Source organism: Rhinopithecus bieti, unplaced genomic scaffold (assembly GCF_001698545.2).
Source record: "Rhinopithecus bieti isolate Rb0 unplaced genomic scaffold, ASM169854v2 scaffold_41913, whole genome shotgun sequence".
NCBI lineage: Eukaryota > Metazoa > Chordata > Mammalia > Primates > Cercopithecidae > Rhinopithecus > Rhinopithecus bieti.
Window position 1 is genome coordinate 3,652,608 of NW_016818964.1, and position 13,356 is coordinate 3,665,963.

A 13,356-nucleotide genomic window follows, 5' to 3' on the forward strand; every position below is an offset into this window, starting at 1 on the left:
AAATAAATAAATAAATAAATAAATAAATAAATAAAAAAGAGGGATATTACATAACAATAAAAGGACCAGTCTAACAGAAAAATATCATAGTACTAAATATATATTCATCTAACACTGGAGCTCTTAAATTTATAAAACAATTACTAATAGGCCTAAGAAATGAGATAGATGGCAACACAGTAATGCTGGGTGACTTCAATACTCCACTGACAGAACTAGACAGGTCATCAAGACAGAAAGTTAACAACAACAAAAGGACTTAAACTATATCCTGCATCAAATGGACTTAACGGCTATTTACAGGACATTCCACCCAACAATCACAGAACACATGTTCTATTCAACAGTGCATGGAAATTTCTCCAAGATAGACCATATGATAGGCCACAAAACAAGTCTCAATAAGTTTAAGAAAATTGAAATTATATCAAGTACTGTCTCAGACCACAGTGGAATAAAATTGGAAATCAATTCCAAAAGGAACCCTCAAAACCATGCAAATACATGGAAATTAAGTAACCCGCTCCTGAATGATTGTTGGGTCAACAATGAAATCAAAATAGAAATTAAATAATTACTCGAACTGAACAATAATAGTGGCACAACCTATCAAAACCTCTGGGATACAGCAAAAATAGTGCTAAGAGGAAAGTCCATAGCATTGAATGCCTACATCAAAAAGTCTGAAAGAGAACAAAAAGACAATCTAAGGTCACACCTCGAAGAACTAGAGAAACACAAACAAACCCAAACTCAACAGAAGAAAAGAAATAACAAAGATTAGAGTAGAATTAAATGAAATTGAAACAAAAGAATACAAAAGATAAATGAAACAAAAAGCTAGTTCTTTGAAAAGATAAAAACAATTAACAGACCTTTAGTGAGATTAATCAAGAAAAGAAGAGAGAAGATCCCAATAAGCTCAAATGGAAATGAAACAGGATATATTACAACTGATACCACAGAAATGCAAAACGTTATTCAAGGCTACTGTGAACACTTTTATGCACATAAACTAGAAAACCTAGAGGAGATGAATAAATTCCTGGAAATATACAACCTCCTAGATTAAACCAGGAAAAAACTGAAACCCTGAACAGACCAATAACAAGCCGTGAGACTGAAATGGTAATTTTTAAATTGCCAAGGAAAAAAAGTCAAGGACCAGATGGATTCACAGCTGAATTCTATCAGACATTGAAAGAGGAGTTGATAACAATCTTATTGCCACTACTCCAAAAGACAGAGAAAGAGGGAATCCTCCTTACTTCATTCTATGAAACTAGGATCACCCTAATACCAAAACCAGGGAAGGGCATAACAAAAAAAGAAAATTACAGACCAATATTCCTGATGAACATAGATGCAAAAATCCTTAATAAAATACCAGCTAACCAAATCCAACAGCATATCAAAAAGATAATCCACCGTGATTAAGTGGATTTCATACCAGGGATGCAGGGATGGTTTGACATATGCATGTCAATAAACATGATACACCACATAAACCGAATTTAAAACAAAAATCACATGATTATCTTAATAGATGCAGAAAAAGCATTTGACAAAATTCAGCATTACTATAGGTTAAAAACCTCAGCAAAATAATTTTAAGAGCTATGAAGCAAAAGCACTGGATAACCCAGAAAGGAAAACCTGTCAGATTAACAGCAAATTTCTCAGCAGAAATCCTACAAACTGAAAGGGATTGGGGTCCTATCTTTACCCTCCTAAAACAAAACATGTAGAAGATACATAACTTAAGGTAACAAAAGCCATCTGTGACAAACCCACAGCTAACATTATACTGAACAGGGAAAAGTTGAAAATGTTCCCCCTGAGAACCAGAAAGAGTCAAGGATGCCTAATTCAATCACCTCTATTCAACATGGTACTGGAAGTCCTAGCCAGAACAATCAGACAAGAGAAAGAAATAAAGGGTATGCAAATCAGTAAAGAGGAAGTCAAACTGTCACTGTTTGCTGATGATATGATTGTACGGCTAGAAAACCCTAAAGACTCATCCAAAAAGCTCCTAGAACTGATAAATGAACTCAGTAAATTTTCAGAATACAAAATCAATATACACAAATCAGTAGCACTGCTATTCACCAATAGAGACCAAGCCAAGAATCAAATAAAAAACTCAACCCCTTTTGCAATAACTGCCAAAAAAAAAAAAAAAAACACATAGGACTATATCTAACCAAGGAGGTGAAATACCTTTACAAGGAAAACTAAAAAACACTGCTGAAAGAAACCATAGATGACACAAACAAATGGAAACACATCCTGTGCTCATGGATGGTTAGAATCAAGTTGTGAAAATGACATACTACCAAAAGTAGCTTACAAATTCAGTGCAATTCCCATCAAAACACCACCATCATTCTTCACAGAACTAGAAAAAACAATCTAAAATTCATATATGGAACCAAAAAAAGAGCCTGCATAGCCAAAGCAAGACTAAGTAAAAAGAAGAAATTTAGAGGCATCACATTACCTGACTTCAAACTATACTATAAAGCTACAGTCACCAAAACAGCATGGTACTGGTATAAAAACAGTCAAATATACTTGTCTCTATTGTCTTTTCTCTTCAGAATGGGTCATATTTTCCTATTTGTGTGTCAGTAATTTTGGATTGTGTTATAGACATTTTGACTGTTATGTTATTCTTGTCTGTTATAACTGAATTTGGTTATTCCTGAGGAGACTGCTGATTTTTTGTTTGTATTAGCAGGCAATGTTAACATAGGTGGGTGCAAACTGAAAACTCTGACACAGGCTGTAGCTCAAATCTCAGTTCAGCTCTTTCATCCTTAGCTGGACTACTTGCAGTCTGTCCTGCAAATGCATGGTTCAGTGGTCTACCAGAGATTTGAGTTTATACACAGATTGTGGTTCCCTCTTTCTCTAGGTCTCTTCAGAAAGGTTACAGGTTTTCTACTGGTATTTTATTGGCCTAATGTGGGTTATTTGCGGTCTGCCTTCAGGCTAAACACCAAATGGGCAGAAAATCACCCTATGCCATTTTCTTCTTCCAAGTTTCTATTCCCCTGCAGAATCTGCCCGCTTTTACTCACTCTTCAGTACCTGCCTTTACGTAGTTGTCTTTTAGGTTATATTCTGTTTTACCAAAAAAGTGCTCTCATAACTTACCATGCAGGGAATCCTAATACTTCCCTTTCCATTTGAAAGTCAGAAACAGATATTTCTAGATTCACTCAATCATCAAAGAGCCTATCCAGAATTCTTTTTTCTAGCCAATTCAGAGACTTCTACATTCATTTTCTCATTTTTCCATTTACTCATTCTGTGATAGAAAAGCAGAAATGTGGTTTGTAAAATCTTAGCCCCAGCATCATATAGAAACGCATTTGGAGCTGAGGGACAACCCTTGGGCAAAGTGCTTCCCCTCTCTGAGTCTGTTTCCTCTTCTGTAAAAAGTTGGATGTTCAATTGAGAAGTATATACAATAGCAAAAGAAAAAATGAAAATGACTTCAAGCAACCTAACAACGGGTAAAAATAATTATAGTCAAACTATATCACAGAATACAGCATATTTGTTAAGAATGTTTTGGTTGAAAATGATGTGGGAAATATTTTAAATTATATTATATGGTTAATATAATAAAATTATAATAAAACAAGTTATAAACAGGTAAATATAACATAGGATCCCAGTTTTGTTTAAAATATACATAATATCCTTTGTAAAAAAGACTAAAAGATATATGACCAAATGTTTTATGTCTTTTTTAAAATATGTTTTCTAGGTCGGATTATAGGTGATTTCTAGTTTTTTCTTTATTTTCCAATTTTCTAAAATTAATATCTTAGGTTTGCTTCAAGTAAAAAGCTTTTAAAATTTTTTAAATTAAAGGGATAGACTTATCACCAAAGTCTCTTGCAGCCAGAACATTCTGTGACTCACTGATTTATTCAGATGTATGTATTGAGCACCTACGTATACCGGCCACTCTGCCAGGCACTGGGGAGAAGTTAAAGATGATTAAGATATTATACCATGCAGCTTACAGTCTAGAGGGGAATCAAACACATCTCATTCATTTTAAAATGCCAGTATTTGGCTCAGTGTCCCAAACACAGCAGTTGCCCATTTGATGTTTGTCAAACAGATATTTATTTTAATTGCCTACCTGAAAATCAAAGCAGAATATCTACCTGAGACAAGGAGATACAAGGAGTACATATGGGGGTGCAGTGGAGGTAACCAGAGGGAATAAGGGCTGCAAGGGGAGGGGCATGTAGATCAGAATGTGAGATATAGGTGGAAGGTCCAGCTTGCTTGTGTGTGTTGCGTGTAGACATGAATAGAGAGACCCACTCCCTTGCTAGGATGTTCTTCCCATGGTTCCCAAGAATACCTAAGGTGATCAGAGGTTCCCCGCATTCCTAGGGGAAGTCAAGGAATCAGGTCCCTCCCTCTGCAGGTAATCCCTCAAGCCAGCATCCTTCACTTGCACGAAGGAAATGCATGTCTCCTGATAAATTTCCGTCTGAGTGAGAGGTAAACAGACAAAAGCAGGTTGGCCGCTGCGTAGGGGATTCCCACATCTAAGCCATGGGCCCTCCTTTGCCCCAGCCCCTCTGTGTGGTGCCTGATGAGGCTTCAGGTGGCTGCCATTGAAGGGAGGAGAAGACGAACACCCTTAATTAACAACCTGAGCCAAATTGGAAACAGCTGTGAATAATTAGACAATTTAAGTGCTGTGAAGGAGGAATAATTTCTGTAGCCTTCGCAATAAATCTTATGCTGTCTCAGTCCCTAGGTTGGACTTGAACTTTTTTTTTTTCCCCCAGGGGTGAGTTAGCACATTACTCATAAAAGAAACAGTATCCCTTTTGTTTTGGCTGGGTCTGTTTAGTAACAAAAGAGCCTATTGCAATTATGGGGGCAGCACCATGACAAAGTGAGTGCCCCCATCTGATGGGGCTTGCAAACTTTGTGGAGAGGAGGGCGGCAGCTCCCTGACCCCCTGTCCTGTCCAGTGTGCCTTGATTTCCACTCTGGATGATCTTTGCTTTCAACTGGTTTCAGATTTTGGAGATGGTGGTGGAAAAGATACAGTGCCCAAATGTGTTCATTCCAAAGAAGGACCTCAAGTCCCTGCAGGGTTGAACTTCTACGGAATGCTAAGCCATACTTCGGAGAAAGAGAAAGAGAAAAAACAACGCTTAGAATTAAAGAGTAGGAAGGGAATCGAGAGGCCTCTAGATCCCCCCCCCCCCTCGCCCCCCGATTTTAGAGAGGATAATCAAGACCACAGGGAGGAATTGACATGGCTGAAGCCACCACTAAACTTGTAGCAGAATCATATCTAAAATTTGACTGCCCACTTTGGATACTGCATAGCAGTTTTCACAGATTAAATATTCAAAATCGCTTGGAGCTCCCTTAAAAGGTAATAGAGCAGCTATTTGAGCATACCACAAGGATTAAGAGTGTGAGCTCTGGGGCGCCAGTCCTGGTTTCTAACCCTGGCTCTGCCCCTTCCTAACTGTGATCCTGGGTAAGTCATTTTACATGTCTACATTTCAGTTTACTCATCTGTGAAACAGGTACAAAATGGCTTCTAAGATTTGTCATGAGGATTGATGAAACAATGCATATTAACATTTCATTAAATATAGCTGCACCCATGCAGCTGAGCATGGCTAGGGAAAAGCACATAGCCATGCTGGCTGGGCTTTTCTTGTATATTACTCCGTTTTCAGGCTGCTGATAAAGACATACCTGAGACTGCGCAATTTAAAAAAGAAAGAGGTTTTTTGGACTTACAGTTCCACATGGCTGGGGAGGCCTCACATCACAGTAGAAGGCAAGGAGGAGCAAGTCACGTCGTATGTGGATGGCAGCAAGCAAACAGCTTGTCTAGAAAAACTCCCATTCTGAAAACCGTCAGATCTTGTGAGACTCATTCACTCTCGCGAGAACAGCCCAGGAAAGACCCGCCCCGTAATTCAATTGCCTCCCACCGGGTTCCTACCGTTACAGGTGGAAACTGTTGGAGTTACTATTCAAGAAGAAATTTGGGTGGGGACACAGCTGAACTATATCACCTTGAATTAATGACCGTAACCCTCAGCCAAGCTCTTGGAGTTCTCAGCAATTCTTTTCCATTTTCCCAATCAATCCTCTGGCAGAAGATCATCTCATGTCTTCCTTTTTCTCAAATTGCCAACACCCTCTCCTCCTTGCTTGCTCTCAACTAATGACTTTATGTCTATTTTATTACAATAAAATGAATCTGAAGCAATGAGAGGGTAATTTTCAAATGGCCCTCCATGAAATTCACCAACTTACCTATACTCTGCTTCTCCTCTTGTTGAAACATATGAATTCCAACACTCTCAGCTAAGCCATTTCTTACCTTACACTGGGTCAACATTCAGAGAAGCTAAGTTATTTCCCCAAGGTTAAAAGCAAGTAAATAGTAGAACTAACATTTTAATCCCAGTCCTATTAGAAAGTGAACTCTGAGAGATCTTTTTCTCAGTACCCAGCAAAGAGCCTGGAATATGGCAAGTGCTCAGTACGTGTTGGTGATGAATGAATGAATGAATGAATGAATGAATGAATGAATGAACAATCTAAGATCTCAATGGGTTTCCCATGACACCACTGACTTACCGGCTGTCACTTCCCATCTCTCTGTCCTCCTCTCAAGAACAAAGATCTCAGAACCGTGTAAAGAGGTAGTAGAATGGAAGCTCTTGCTAAAGCTACTAGCAGAAAAATGGTGAGGGAGTTTGCCACATGTTCACAGCCCTGGGTAGAACAAAAAACACCTTCTAGAAATTGCCAACCTGAGTCAAATTTTGTTTCTCATAAGACATTTGAACCCTAAACTGACACATTAATATTAAGACTAGCCTGGGACAAGTGAAACTTGCAAAGATCATTCTGTAGAGACAATTTTATAACACAAAGTGCACGGGATTCCCACAGGAAACAATTCCTGTGAGAGATGAGGTTGCAATCTAAAATTACAAACCACAAATGAATGAACAAATGAATCACCTTGAGGGTAAACATGAGAATTGGTAGCCCAAGAACTGGAGAGGATACTCTGAAAGAAACTATATTAAAATACCATCCTGTATCAGAAGTATGATAAGTATACTATGTCATTCATCCTCTTTAAGAAAATGAATCCAGATTGAACCATTTCTCTCATCATGATACCAATGAGAGAAATGGTTCAATCTGGGCCAGGCTTATACCTATAATCCCAGCACTTTGGGAGGTGGCCAAGGCTGGCAGAACTCTTGAGGCCAGGAGTTCAAGACTAGCCTGGCCAACAGGGCAAAAACCTATCTCTACTAAAAATACCAAAAAAGTAGCCAGGCATGGTGGCATATGCATGTAATTCCAGCTACTTGGAAGACTGAGGCATGAAAATTGTTTGAACTCGGGAGGCAGAAATTGCAGTGAACCAAGTGCAGTGTGCCACTGCACTCCAGCCTGGCCAAAAGAGCAAGACTCTGTCTCAAAAAAAAGAAAAAAAGAAAAGAAATGGTTCAATCTGGATTCATTTTCTTAAAGAGAAACCAATGAGATTAAAGGCCCAACAAGCCATAGATCATCAGACCTAGAAAAAACACTTACTCCACTATTTACTCAATTTCAATCATTAGCATGCCACCTTTACAATTTTTGCAACATCCATTAATTTATATTATTTACCTATTTTTAATTTGTTACCTCCCTTTAAAATTTTTTATTAACTTTATTTAAAGGGAAATCACAATGACGCAGTAATCTCCACAAAATCATGGGTTTGATGTACTATTTGCGTTGTTTTACCAAACATTAAAATAAATATTTAATCATGATAATTTAAAAAATACTTGTCTATGTACTAAAAAGTACCTCATACACCACCAGTGGCACATCAACCAAACTTAAGGAAATGCTAGCCTATGGCAACCCCCTTGTGTCAAATATAAGAAAGTGAAACTTTGCCACAGGTCATAGAGCAAGTTCAGGACCGGGCCAAGACTTGAACCCAAACAGCTGCCTCTCAGTCAGGGGATTGAGTCCTGTGTTCTGCGTCATGGTGTCATTCATATTTTTTCTTGCATAATTTTTAAGTCTGTTTGCAAAAGTCAGAAATTCTTTATACCTTTTCCAAAATCAATATATAAATGGTCTTAAAAAGAGGGGCAGTTATTTCCACCAGACATTTATTACTTCTCTGTAAATTAAACCCATATTCATGCATGCTAATGAGCTGGGAAGTGGGCAATAATCCTTCCCAATGAAAGGAGAAGCAAGTCTGGGGGCAAGGCATTAAAGTCATAATATTGCTAAAGTCACAGTTAATTGAGGATCTCAAAGGATTTTATTAATGTGAAGTCATTCATAACATTTTGAAAGAAATCAAATTAAAGGGAACAAAATTTCCTTACCACTAAAATATTCCTAATGTATGAGTGAGCTGGAGCCTGACTGCTTTGAACAATTGCATAGCAAAGGAGATGTTCAGAGAATTTTCTTACTAAGCCCTGATTACAACCAACTTTCAGTTATCTCTGGGAGCAAAATTTCCAGCGCCATCCACACACTTCACTTCCATTCCTCCATTGCCACCACTGCTTGCTGCAGGAAATTTCCAAATAAAACATCTCAAGTGAACTATTCCAACCCTGTACTTATTCAAGGCCCCTCTCAATTCTCACCGACCTTTCTGGGTCAATGTCCCACCACTTCCTCCAGCACACACACTGGACTTTAACTTATGCTTGTATGGGTTCTACAGGTTCCAACTGCCATAAATACATCTCCAAATTGCAAGGATATAGCACAAGAGAATTTTACTTCTCACTTCTTTAATAGTTCAATGTGAGTGTTTCAGTTTGCTGAGAAGCTTTCCTCCATGTGATGATCCAGGGATCCAGGTCCTTTCCTGCTTTGAGACTCTATCATCCCTGGGAACTTAGAATTTTCTGTATCCAGCCAGCAGACAGGGAAAGAGTTCCAGGACATGGTAGACTGCTTTCTTAATCATGTCGGCCCAGGAGTGGCAAACTTCTCTTGTGCTTACATGTCACTGTCATTTTGACCCTCCAGGTTGAAGAAAGAGAGTCCTCCTTGCTCTTTCTCCTGCTGTACCTTCTTCACCACTTGAACTCCTATTCATCCTTCAAGGCTCTATTTATCCTCCAAATATCATCTACTCTGCAAAGCTGTCACTGTGTCCTTGGCAGAATTAACCAACCTCTCTTTCTTGTCTCCATAGCATTCTGAACATATCTCTACAGGACACACATTAAGTATTCAAATATTTGCATGTCCTGACACCTGAGCCCCAGACCTAGCTCTGTGTCTTCTTCATCTTGTGCCGCTAATGGCACCCGGCCTCATTTCCAGTAGAGGGCAGTAGGCATGGTTATTGAATCAAACCAATATACGCTCATAAAATTCACTAATAAGCAGTATTTAGTGAGTTGTTGGTATGCTTCCAGAACATACATCTCAGTCTCCACAGTTCAAGTCTTAGATGCAGAGATCTCCACATAGGTCTCCTCACTCTAGCCACCAGTGTTGAAGCCTCACTTGTCCTGTCTCCAACCCCACCGTGGACAGAAGTCAGCTGGGTGCGTGTCCTGTGGATACATTCTCCAAAAGTGGTGCCTGCTTCACAACTTTTAAGATCCTATGTTGATGATTGTTAGGACTATAATAAAAAGATAGCCAGGAGGTCCCGTGTAGCCAGGAGGTCCCGTGAAAATGAGACTGTGAGACACCTACAGAAAGTCATCAGTAGGCTTGCTCCTTTGCTAGACTGTTTCCCAGAAGACAGAAGTACAAGCTTGACACACGGTGTTGCCACCGGGACCCCACCCACCCAGTTCACTCCCTACTGCAGTCCGTAGGCTTGCTCTCTCTCCTTCCCATCTCCATTCACACATCCCAGGAGAACAAGGGATCAGGAACTGCTCCTCACCCCAGAGCCCATCTCCAATGGGAAGCTTTGTGGTTATTACCAGGGAGCAAAGCCTTGTGGTCCTGTATGTGGGATCTGGGCCAGACCTCCTGGATTAGAATCCTGTCTGCCTCAGAGGAGTTTCTGGATCTCAGAGATGCAAGGATTCCTCATTTGTAAAATAGGATAATAGTATACCTCCTTCCCAAGTGGTTGTGAGAATTAAAGAAGGCTACATACAAAAAGTATTCAACTGGTGTCTGCAGTGCCTCACACACGGAGGCAGGGGATGCCTAGAAGGACCAATCCAAGTGTTCTCTCTTTGTGGATAGCCCTTGTCCTCTTCTTTCTCATTTGTGCCGAAGGGCAAGTTTATCTGCCCCACCCACATCAAACCAGACACCAAGGTTCAGAGACCTCCAGCCAGGATGCCAGCTGAAGATTCCTTGAGGCACCACCTTGGCAGGGGAGTGCAGGAAGGTACTTTCTTTTCTCAGAGACTGGAAGCAACTGGACCCTGTGGGGACAGGAGTCAAGGGAGAGAGTGAACATCTTCCACTGCCAAGGATTGGGGATCAAAGTGGAAGGGGCTCAGAGAACATTCCTGCCTCCCACTGTTGGTCACTCCCTGGAAGGTGGACAGACATGCCCGGGCAGTGTCCCCTAGAGCAGGGAAGCAACTGGAACCGTATTCGCTATGTGTATTGTTATCATTAGTAATGAATAGCCTGCCTGCCACAGAGACCTGAAAGAATTTGAAGACACTGAGAACAGCAAAAACCCTTAGAGAGGAGTGGAGGAGCCGTTAGGTGGTTCCCCAGACAGTGGTTCTCAGCTTGGAGCACACAGCGGAAGCCCGGGAGACTTGTTGACTGCTGGTCCCCTCCAGGAGACCCTGGCCCTGGAGGTGGGATGTGCCTGAGGGTTCTGCATGGCTACCCAGCATGATCCAGGGGCTGACACTCCACGGGCCCAGGCTTGAAGGAGGACCCAGTCAGTGGGGTTTGCCTGCACATTAAAATTATTGAGGGTGGCCAGGTGCAGTGGCTCAAACCTGTAATCCCAGCACTTTGGGAGGCCGAGGCGGGTGGATCACCTGAGGTCGGGAGTTCAAGACCAGCCTGACCAACATGGAAAAACCCCATCTCTACTAAAAATACAAAATTAGCCAGGTGTGGTGGTGCATGCCTCTACTCCTCTACTCTAGCTACTTGGGAGGCTGAGGCAAGAGAACCACTTGAACCCGGGAGGCGGAGGTTGCAGTGAGCCGAGATCGCACCATTGCACTCAGCCTGGGCAACAAGAGGGAAACCCTGTCTCGAAAACAAAAAATAATTATTGGGGGTGTGTTTATTTAAAAAAAAAATACCCATGCATGGACCCCAGCCCCAAAGATTCCAATTTTTAAAATCAGCATTTAAACATATCTCCCCAGGCAATTGCTGGTCTGTAAGGGCTGAGAACCACTCACTGTGTTCCAGGCAGCCAACAAATGCCTCATGCGCTTTCTCTGCCCAAAGACATTTCTTCCAAAAACCTTTCCTTCTTCGGATTCTGTTACTAATTCTACAATACAGCACTTGGGAGTAGGTGGTAGGTTTTTTTTCCTCGCAAACCCTAGAATCTACGAAGTATTGGTTTCACTGGAATTATACCAGTGCTTCCGGGAAACCCTTGGATGTTAGGCTTCTCCAGATCAACTGTGGGAATACCTGTGTGGTGAGGGAGGGTAGAAAACAAAACCCCAGGGCTGCCTGCACTGCTGGAGCTGGGGAAACGTGCCCGGTGGGGCTAAGGGGACCAGCACAGCCCCTTATCCTTCAAGAGAAGGGGAGGGTGAGCCCTCATCTGCAGTGAGGCAGTGGAATTTCAGAAGCGAACTTCTCAACATCAGTTAGCAGATTTGGGGGCAGCAGTGGCAGGGCGGGGACTCTGTGGCTCTGGATTCATTTCCTCAGGCTGCCGTAACACATTACCACAAACTCGGCATCTTCGAACAACAGACATCTATCCTCTCACCACTCTGGAGGCCAGAAGTCTGACATCAAGGTGTTGCCTGGCCGCATTCCCTCTGATGGTGCTCGGGGAGGGCCCAGCTACTGGTGTTCCTAAGCACTCCTGGCTTGTGGCTGCATCTCTCCAATCTCTGCTTCCCCTCACGTGGGCTTGTCCTCTGTGTCTGTGTCTTCTCCTCTGTCTCTAGTAAAGACACTTGTCATTGGGTTTAGGACCCACTGGTTAATCCTGAATAATCCCATCTCAAGATCCTTCATTAAGTCACATCTGCAAAGACCCCCTTTTTTTTCAAATAAGGTCCCAAACACAGGGTCCAGGGTTAGGATGCGAACAGATATGGGGGGCGGGTGCAAGTTAACCTGATACAGCCTCTATCTGCAAAGAGATACAGCCTGCAAAGAAATCTTTGAATCCATGTTGCCTGTGTTCTTTCTCTCTGCTAGCTATGGAAAGGGATTTTTATGTTACAGGTTTCAGAATCAGTAACATAGTATTAGCAGTGGACAGAAATAAAGAGCTAGGAAAGAAGAAACTTGGGAGGCCAAGTGGGCGGATCACTTGAGACCAGGAGTCCAAGACCAGCCCGGCCAACATGTCGAAACACCATCTCTACTAAAAATACAAAAAATTAGCCAGGCATGGTGGCTGGAGCTCCCAGCTACTCAGGAGGCTGGGGTAGGAGAATCGCTTGAACCCGGGAGGCGGAGGCTGCAGTGAGCCGAGATCGCCCCACTGCACTCCAGCCTGGGAGACAGAGCAAGACTCTGTCTCAAAAAAAAAAAAAAAAAAAAAAAGAAAGAAAAGAAAAGAATGAAAGAGGAAAGAAACAAAGGGAGGGGAGGCAGGCAGAAGAGGACTAGACCAGAAAAAACAAGGGCTTCCACCCCAGAACTAAATAAATCCCAGAGCCCTGGGTGGCCAAATGACATGAAAGACATGATCTCCTACAAAATGAGGACCACATTGCCTTTGAGCTTGTTGCCCTCTCCCTGCTCTGCCCTCTCCCCTGCAGTCTCACCGGCCACATTCTTGTTGTACTCGGGACTGAGCTCCAACACCACCTCCTCCAGGAAGCCCGCCGGCTCTCCAGCTCTTCCCCTGGGTTGAGCTGGTCATTCTCTACCATGGCCCCCAGGGTTCTTGATTTGGAGAAGGAGGTAGGAGGGGACCCTCAGAAAAGCAGGGGGTCAAGAAATTGGACTCAGCTAAAAGGCTTAAGATAAAACTTCCAAGTCACTCTTTGGAAATGTTTCATGAAATGTTTCCAGATTATCGAAGCAAAAGAGAGACGCTCCCTTCTATGCTTTCTTCTAGTAGCATTCAGTCAATTTGATTGGCTTTACCTGTGGGAAAAAAAAAAAAAAGCCATGGAAAATACTAAT